We start from the raw sequence: 9,906 nt of genomic DNA, 5'->3' as shown, positions 1-9,906 counted from the left end.
TAGTATAGGTTGATTTTCCCTTGCATTACTAGCATAGGTTAGTATAAGTTGAATTGTATTCGCATTAATAAATCATAGGTTAGTATAGGACACTTATTTCAGAGTTGTTTATCCCTTGTATTCATTATTCATGAGGTAATAAAAAAAAAAATTTATGTCGCATTTATGATAAGAGCCCATTTAAAGTAAATTCCGCACTTAAAGTATAGTAATGACCTTAGATTTAAAGTATAGTAATGACCTTAGATTAAATAGGTAAAATTTCGGATCGTTACACTCATCGTGAACAATCTGATTGAATCCTAAAATTTGGATTCATGTGCATCTTTCAACTCTCGATTCCTTCGTAAGAAATATTCATCTTAATCTCATGAATTTGTAGGAACAAATCTTAATTTATTTGGTTGAGAGTGGAAGAAGGACAAATAAACAGTGAGGTACATTCACAATTTATGTATTAACACAAAAATTAGAGAAAAAAGAAAAAAAAAAAAGGAAAATTGTCCCACATAGTTTAAGTTGAGAAGTGGGGAGTTGGACTTAACTATAACTGGGAGGTTCCTTACTTCATTTTATCTTTTATCATCCCACTTGAATGGTTTAAAGCCGATCGGAGAATACACTTTCTGATGGCTTCAGACTGATATTTCGGCTGATCCATTAGTATGACTATCTTTTATCTAGTTTAAATTATATTATGCAAAATTAGGTGAGTTAATTCCCATAGTAGAATTATAATTTATAATTGTTGGACTCTTTATTCATAATTAAATTTCAGAGAGCAACGTTAAGCAAGCATCAAGAAGTCATAGTAGTTTCGGCCTAGGCCAACAAAGTAAGTGACCCTACTATCGGCTTGGTCGGAAGACTTGTCTTATGTACGATAACACGTGCTTGGACCTTGCACATGTCATGTATGTTGATATGATGTACTATGATGACGTAATATGTTATAATGATGTGATTTGTTATGATATGTTATGATGATACATTATGTTATGATGATGTTATGATACGTTATGATGATGATGAATTATGACATGATTACCTGAGATGATGATAATGATAAGACATTATGATGATACCTCCTGCTACCACATGCATGATATAACTTCTTTATGCGCAAACATTCATTTAAAACGACTTTATCAAACGATGTCATAGACTTGTACATTTAGGAAAGGATCTTAAAACAATACAAAGAGAATATTCATAATAAATGAATATAAAACCAAGAAAAATATTAAAATAACAATGCCCTATACTAACCTAATATCTAAATGAAAATAAAACCAAGGAAAGTATTAAAATAACAATGTCCTATACTAACCTAATATCTACAAAAATAAAGACAATTATCCTATGCATGTTTCATTTGTTGCCATGCCATTGTTAACCTCTTGCCTTTACCTAAATTATAAAAGTAGCATATGACTTGATTATTTTAGGACCATAGGATTGGAGTCAAAGAATGCAAACACATGCAATCATGAATAGTGACCTATCATTTAAAACCATAGTCTCTTAGGTGGCCTTTAGTCTGGACAAAATGGATGTGTAGTACTTCTCTACACACGGTCCACACGTGCAAACATGGGCCCACCAAGCGTGCTAGCACACCTTCTGGACCAGCATGGTCAAGCTAGTTGACAGTAGTGGACGTTTGGAGGTACAACAATTGTTGTGTATCATGTCAAACATGATAGTCATCATGATCATAGTGTATGTGTCCATACTCATCATAAAAAGGAAAGTATCCTAATGTAAGTGAACATACAATATGCATGAGGTCCTATATTTTTTGTCTTAAACATTCATGCGACATAACTCCATACATTCCTCACATATTACCCTAGATAACATGCATCCATAAGCTTTCATACATTACATCATTCACAATAGTACTTACGGGTTCTACGTCAGAAAACTCTTCATTGTCATATATGTCGTAGCATGTCATACATTTCATTGCCAAGAATGTTAATTTCATAGTGTAACATGGCATCTCATACATACATATCCTTATAACATGAGATATCATCACAATGTATCATGTCGTCATACATCTCATGCATCATAACATATCACCTCATTATTACATATCACAGCATCATAACATATCATATCATCATAATATAACCTATCATCATAACATAACATGTCATCATAACACATCATGTCATTATAACACATCATAACAAACATATGACACGTGTAGGGGTCACTAGGCACGTGTCATCATACCTAAGACAATTCTTTCGATCGAGCTAATAGTACAGTCACTTACTTGGTTTGCCTAGGTCGAAGCTACTACGATCCCTTGATGTTAGTTTAACGCTGCAATCTGAAATTTAATTCTACACAAGGAGTCCCACAATTATAAATTAGAATTCTACTATGAGAATTGACTCACCTCATTTTTTGTAAAATAAATTAAACTTACTCCAAATAATTTAAACTAGCTAAATATAATTTTGCATAAAATAATTTAAACTTGACTTCAAAAATTTAAACTAACTAAAAGGTAGTTAGACTAACCTTAAATGCTTCCAAAGAATTGACACTAGTAGGAAAGGGTCGAATCATATCAAACACAAGCCGGATCAGCCAAGATGCTAACATGGAGTAGTCAGAAAATATATTCTTCGACTGACTTCAAACCTTTAAGTGGGATGAAAGGAAGCAAGGGACCTCACTTTTAGTGGAGCCTAACTCTCCCCTTTTAAACATAAGCGATGTGGGACAACTTCATTTTTTGGGTTATTACATCATACACACCTAAAAGAAACTTTCGTCCTCGAAAGTGTCTTAATCTTGGAATTACTCGAGATATTTCATCCTCATCTTTTCCTTTTGTTTTTACATAGTTACTTTTGTTTGATGGTTATGTAAAGACCATTTTCCTAGTACAAAAGACCTTCACTTCTTGGGATAAGATTCTTATTAGTCTTTTCTCTTAACTTAGATTATCATTTATCTATAAAGACTCGTAACCTATGATATGAGTCAAGTCATCCAAGTATTTGTGAAGTATGGATACGTCGCACGTGTTATATATTGCAAAGAGGGATTGTGGTAGGCTAATATGTATGCCACTGGTTCGATCCAGTTTAGAATGTTGAAAGGTCCAATGAAGCATGGACTTAGCTTATAGTTCTAGCCCTCTATGTAATCAATGTAACTTTTTTTTTTTTTTTTTTTTTTTTTTTTTTTTGTCTACTCTAGGTTGTGCGCATCCTCATCCTAACCTTTTGTACAACTTCATTAGTGGCTTAGACAAACTACAAAATGTTCACTAGACCAAATTCTGTAACATTCAGTGCCCAAGGAAAACATTTTTGTTCATCAAAGACTCATACTCAGAGAGTTTTGTGGAACGCTCATTACATAAAACATTAAGTTCACTTAAGGGTTTATCCTATTGTTCCCTTTAAAATTTATTTAAACTATTACAAACTAGTTTAAGAATCTCCTTGAAGATCTAGTTAATCAAAGTTATACAAGTTATGGGCATTAGTGAGTCAAAAGACCTCATAGTCATTCATAACTACCACATTGAAATTTATGGAAAATTTATGAAACTTTGTCTTTCTTGGCACCTATACTTGAGAGAATTTTTTTTTCTCGTGAAGTGTACCTCTTGTTCATTGCTATCTTGATCTGTTCTTTATATCAATAAATAGTTGTATGGCCGGATCATATCCTTTTATCAAAGCTAATGCGCTCCATAGAAAATGGTAAGGTGTTAATACTAATGCAAGAAAACCTTGGATATTTAATTGTGCCTTAATTCCCAACTTTCCCACTTCCCTTAAGGTGACTTGCTTTCTTTTTTTGACATTGTTTTATTGGGTTAACCCGTTTTGGTACCTAGTTTTGTAGTAAAGATCTTGGTTCAGAGTTTTGAGTTCTTATCCCTTAGACACTCTTCCTGGGAGACCTGTGGGATCCTTTGCTCAATGAATAACTCAATCCTGATCTATGCCCGAGGCTTCATGCATTCTCCACGATAAAGTCTAATACTTGCTAAGAATGTTTGATTAATCCACCATACCTAAATGGTGTGAAAGTTATCTTATTTATAATCAAATAAATTACAATGATATGGAAATAGTAATAAATGGAAATAACAATAAATGGAAAGATCCGTATTGTAATAAGGCAAATATTAGATATTTGCCTTATAATAAAATATCAAATATAATATATATATATGGTAAACTATAATTTATTACTAAATATCCTTAACACCCCACCGCAAGCTGAGCATCGGATTTGAACGAACGTGAAGCTTGGATCTGAAAAATTCAAAGAGGTTGAGAAACACTTTTCGTGAAGATGTCAACAATCTGGTTCAGCGGAGGCGTAGAGAAACACTTTCTTGGCCATCGAAAATTGCAGAGGGATCGTCGCTCAGCAGCGATTCTGCCTTGGCTTCGGCAAGAATATGTCTAACCCATGAAGAGAGATTGTCGCTTAGCGACGATGCTGCCTTGGCTCTGGTGAGAATATGTCTAACCCCAAGAAGTAGAAGGGGAAACCTAGAGCAAGGGACAAAGACAATGTTGAAGCCAGAAGAGTCGCCACATTGGGCGAAGGAGCCAATTTTGGCGAGAAGGGCGGCGGCAACTTGGTTGGCGAAGAGGCCAGTGCGGCGCCCAGATTCCAAAGGCAAATCTCTGCATAGGGTCGATGGGCATATTAAGATTCTGTATATTTCTGAATAGAACGCTGATGAAGATCCTAAGATTAGGGTTTCTGTGAAGGATGAAGGATGAAGGGAAAATTGGGAAAAAAATGAAAGAGGCTATGTTTGAAAAAGGTGAGGTTGTATGTACAGAGTATGGCAAAGGATTATTTGGAAGTCAAAAGGGTGGAGCCGAAGAGTAATCAATCGGCTCTGCATGTGGTAGCCATGACGACTGCCGCTGCGGCGTCAAAGCCAATAGTGGTGGTGGAGAAGAACAGTAGAAGATTTCAAAAGCCATTGAAAAGAAAGGATCGGGGTTGCTAAACCAAAATGGCTCTGATACCATAAGAATGTTTGATTAATCCACCACACCTAAATGGTGTGAAAGTTATCTTATTTATAATCAAATAAATTACAATGATATGGAAATAGTAATAAATGGAAATAACAATAAATGGAAAGATACCTATGGTAATAAGGCTAATATTAGATATTTGCCTTATAATAAAATATCAAATATAATATATATGGTAAACTATAATTTATTACTAAATATCCTTAACACTTGCATCCAAGAATTCATGTGTTCCATGCAATACAATCTGCGTACCTATGTCTAAGGCTTCATGTGTTCCTTGTGACATAGTCTGGAATACCTACACCCAGGACTTCATGCGTTCCCTACAACTTAGTCTATGTCATAGAATCATGTTGCACTGCTCATCATAAGGTCTTTAGGATATCTCGGGTTCTAGTTCTAAGAGTTCTTTGTTCAGTCTTAAAGCACAACTAAAGAAAAATTCTTAATAAGTACACTCTAATCCATATGAGTCATACGCATTTCTTTGCATGCATAAATCTTTCATAAGCATCTTGCCACTTAGTATTCATAAAATCATAGATTTCTAACATGTCTTGAGAGATAGTTACTTAATTTTCCTCTTGGTTCATATCCGAAAATTTTTCTATTCCCCTAAATATCATAAATGAGCCTCATATCAATTTTCCTAGTATTTTGAGTTAGTCTAGAAAACATCTTAGAATTCTTATAGGGGTATTTTGGTCATTTATCATCCCCAGTCTTGGTTTAAATCCTCAACATATTCCAATAAACTTAAACCATAGCATAAGGCTCCTCATCAAATTTCAAGTCATTTAGAGTTCACTTTGTTCATAAGTTAGCGGTACATAATTATATGGGCATTTTGGTCATTTTACACTAACCCCTTGGTTTAGCCCCGTATCATAATCTAATGACCACCAAATTTTATACATAACCTTATCATGTCATATTGAGCCTTCTCCTAAAATTTCATGAGCAACATAATCCATTTAGTATGTTCATATGGACATTAATGTTGGATAACCTTAAATACTTAACTCAACCTTAATTTCAACTTTTTGACTTTCTTCGAGATGACTAGCTTCCTTCCGTCAACTTGATCAATAGTTTATTTAGTTTCTTTCATTACATTGTCCTCCTAGTAAATTTTTATTTTTATTTTTTAGACTTGATCCAATAATTCACCTGTTTGCCCATACATCCTCGATGTCTCATTTTAACAATTTTGTTATAACCATAATGGAAAGGCAACACAACCAAAGATTTTTTTCAACTCCTTTGTATTACTAAGAAGAAAACGTAGCACAACACTCCCCAAATCAATCTTAAATCATGTGTAATGACCCTAGTTTTCTACTAACCAAAAATCGCTACCATATGCATAACATAACATCTTGAGTGGAAATATTCATTTGAAACGACTTCATAAAACAATGTCATGGACTTACATGTTTAAGAAAAAGGTCTTAAAACCACACAAAGAAAAAAATCAAATAAATATAAGTAAATATAAAACTAGTCATCTACGAACCTAAGATCTACAAAATTAAAAGCAACTACCATGTGCATGTGCCATGGTCGTTAATTGTGGTGTCGTCATCACCTGTACAGCGGTGGGCCTTTACCTAAAATATAAAAGTCGCACATGGCTTGAGTATTTTAAGAATTACATAGTAAGTAACCCCACTATTGGGGTTACAGAACGCAAACACATGCAATCATGAATAGTGACCTATTATTTAAAATCATAGTCTCTTAGGTGGCCTCTAGTCCAGAAAAATTGAATGTGTAGTACTCCCCTACACATGACCCACACATATGAACCTAGGACCACCAGGTAGGCTCGCACACCCCTTGGACCTGCATGGTCGAGCTAGTTGGCTATAGTCAGACGTCCGGAGGTACAACGGTCGTCGTGTATCATGTCAAACATAATAGTCATCATCATCTTAGTGTATGCATCTGTACTAATCATAAAAGAGAAAGTATCCCGACGTAAGTGAACATATGATATGCATGAGGTCCCTATACTTTTCATCTCATCTATTCATGCAACACAACCTCATACATTCCTCACATATTACCCTAGGTAACATGCATGCATAAGCTTTCATACATTACATCATTCATAACATTACTTAGGGGTTGTGAGTTAAAAACTCTTCATTGTCATGCATGTTGTAGCATGTCATACATATCATTACCAAACGTGTTCATGTCATAGTGCAATATGGCATCTCATACATACATATCATTGTAACATGGGATATCATCATAATGTATCATATCGTCATACATCTAGTGTCATCATAACATATCAAACATAGCATTACATCATAACCTAACCTATCATCATTACATATCACATCATCATAACACATCATAACAAACACATGACACATGCAGGGGCGCCATTGGGCACATGTGATACATAAGATAATTCTTCCAACCGAGTTGATAGTAGGGCCACTTACTTGATTGGTTGAAGTCGAAACTACTACGATCCCTTGATGCCAGCTTAATGTTGTTCTCTGAAATTTAATTCTATTAAAGAGTCCTACCATCATAAAATAGAATTCTACAATAGAAATTGACTAGCCTAATTTTTATAAAATAATTTAAACTTATTCCAAATAATTTAAACTAGTGGAACCTAATTTTGCATAAAATAGTTTAAACTTGACTTTAAAAACTTAAATTAGCTAAAAGATAGTTATACTAACCGTGAACCCTTCCCAAGAGTTGAAACTAGTAAAAAATGGTCTAAGCGTATCAGACCCAAGCCGAATCATCTAAAATGTTGACCCGAAGCTGTCAGAAAATGTACTCTCTAACTGGCTTCAAACCGATCAAGTGGGATGAAAGGAAGTAAGGGACGTCCCTTTTTATAGTGGAGCCTAACTCCCCAGCTTTCAACATAAGCAATGTGGATGTTAAGAATGAGAAGTTCTGATACCATGTTAAGAATGAGAAGTTCTAAGACCATGTTAAAAATGAGAAACATAATTGGGATTGAAAGTCCAATATTTATTAATGTTCACAAAGTTTAAACATGATACAAACTATAAGCTAAATCTAGAAATATATTTCGTTGTTAGATATAATTTTATAATTAATCTTTACATTATTTTGTTTATTATTATATTTTGAATATACATTTACGCATATTTTAAAATCATAGTTTATCGTATGTTGAATAATGATTCAATAAAATATAAATGTTAAGAAATACCTCACTACTGCAATTAGGAAATATAATCACGTGAAATTGTGTTCAGGACCTATCATAAAACATCATTTCATGCACATGATCTCAACTTCTAGTCCAGGTAGAATTTGATAGGTAGTACTACTCTACACACGGTCCACGTACTTGCACATGGACCCCAGGCGAGCTTGTATACGTACCCTCTGAACTTGGCATTTGACTAGCGTACACCCATACTATTGGTATACCATGGAAGAAATGGAGCATGCATAGTATTGTGGTATATACAATATCGTATCATAAATTCATGACGAACATAAATGTTGTATTGTACATGTCCGTACTAATCATAACGCGAAAGTATCCTAATACACGTAAACATAAAATATACTTGAGGTCCTTATAGTTTAAAATCATGACATGTATCCGTAAAGCAACGCATATCTTCATTCATTTCATACATAACGTAATCATTCCATATCATTGAAGGGAATGAACTCTTCATCCACGTAGCGGAAGCATTGGGAATCGTTTTGAAATTTATTATGAATTAAAACAAAAGCAATAAATTCGAGTATAAGAACTCTGCTTTTGTAGAAACCCTAGCTTGCAAGACTTCTTGAAGTAATCCAACCATGAAAACGTTCTTCCACATTCCACAAGATCTTCCTTGCTATGACTCAAACACAAGGCCAAGACTTGTGGGAACCTCTTGAAAGAAAATCCCAAAAGGATTGGAGAAGAAGAAATAGTTTCGAGAATTCTCTGCAGATGTAATTTTATTCTCCAAAGAAGTGGGAGAGATTGATATATTTTGGCTCAACCCAAAGATCGTATTTATAGAGACTCTTGGAGAATCTTATATTTAATATATTATTATATAATACCTTATTCAAATCATATTTAGATATTATAAGATATCCTAATATATATTTAATTAATTTGGATCTCAATCAAATTTCAAATATACTTTTATTTAATGTATCAAATACAATAAATATATTTTTCAATTTTAATATATTAAATATTAATTTGAATCCTCCAAATTAATATTTTTCTCCATTTATATTTAACATATCTAATATATTAAATATTAATTTAAAAACTTCAAATTAAATATATTTTTTCTATTTATTTAATATATCTAATATATTAAATATTAATTTGACATTTTCAATTAAATTTATTTTCTCCTTTATATTTAATATATCTAATATATTAAATATCAATTTTAACCTTCGAGTTTTCTTTCAAATAAATTGAATCTTTTAGCGATACAATGATCTAGCAAGGGACCTTATGGACCTACAGATTATAAGCTCCAATGATATAAAATTAACTAACTAAACTCTTTAATTATTCAATTTTCATTCATTAACGGTAGGTCACTTCACTGTAGATCTAGAGTTGCACTCTTATGCAATGTAGGACAAATTATGTCCATTGATATAACTATTACAAAAAAGTCGATCCTTCACGAGTTGTTCATAATTACAGCTGGGTCAAAAGTCCGTTTTACCCCTACAATTACATCTTTCGCTTTAAGTACCACTGATTCTCTAATGAACAATTTGCTTATGATCCAATCATAAACTAAGTCCCTCTCGGGCCAATGAGAGGGTGGGGCCCCATTGTTCAAGTCCCGAAATCAGTACTCAAAAAACA

The sequence above is a fragment of the Cucurbita pepo genome, chromosome 9, assembly GCF_057944985.1.
Source record: "Cucurbita pepo subsp. pepo isolate OVF chromosome 9, ASM5794498v1, whole genome shotgun sequence".
NCBI lineage: Eukaryota > Viridiplantae > Streptophyta > Magnoliopsida > Cucurbitales > Cucurbitaceae > Cucurbita > Cucurbita pepo.
The sequence above is the reverse complement of the archived record's forward strand: the minus strand, read 5'-3'. Positions refer to the sequence as shown.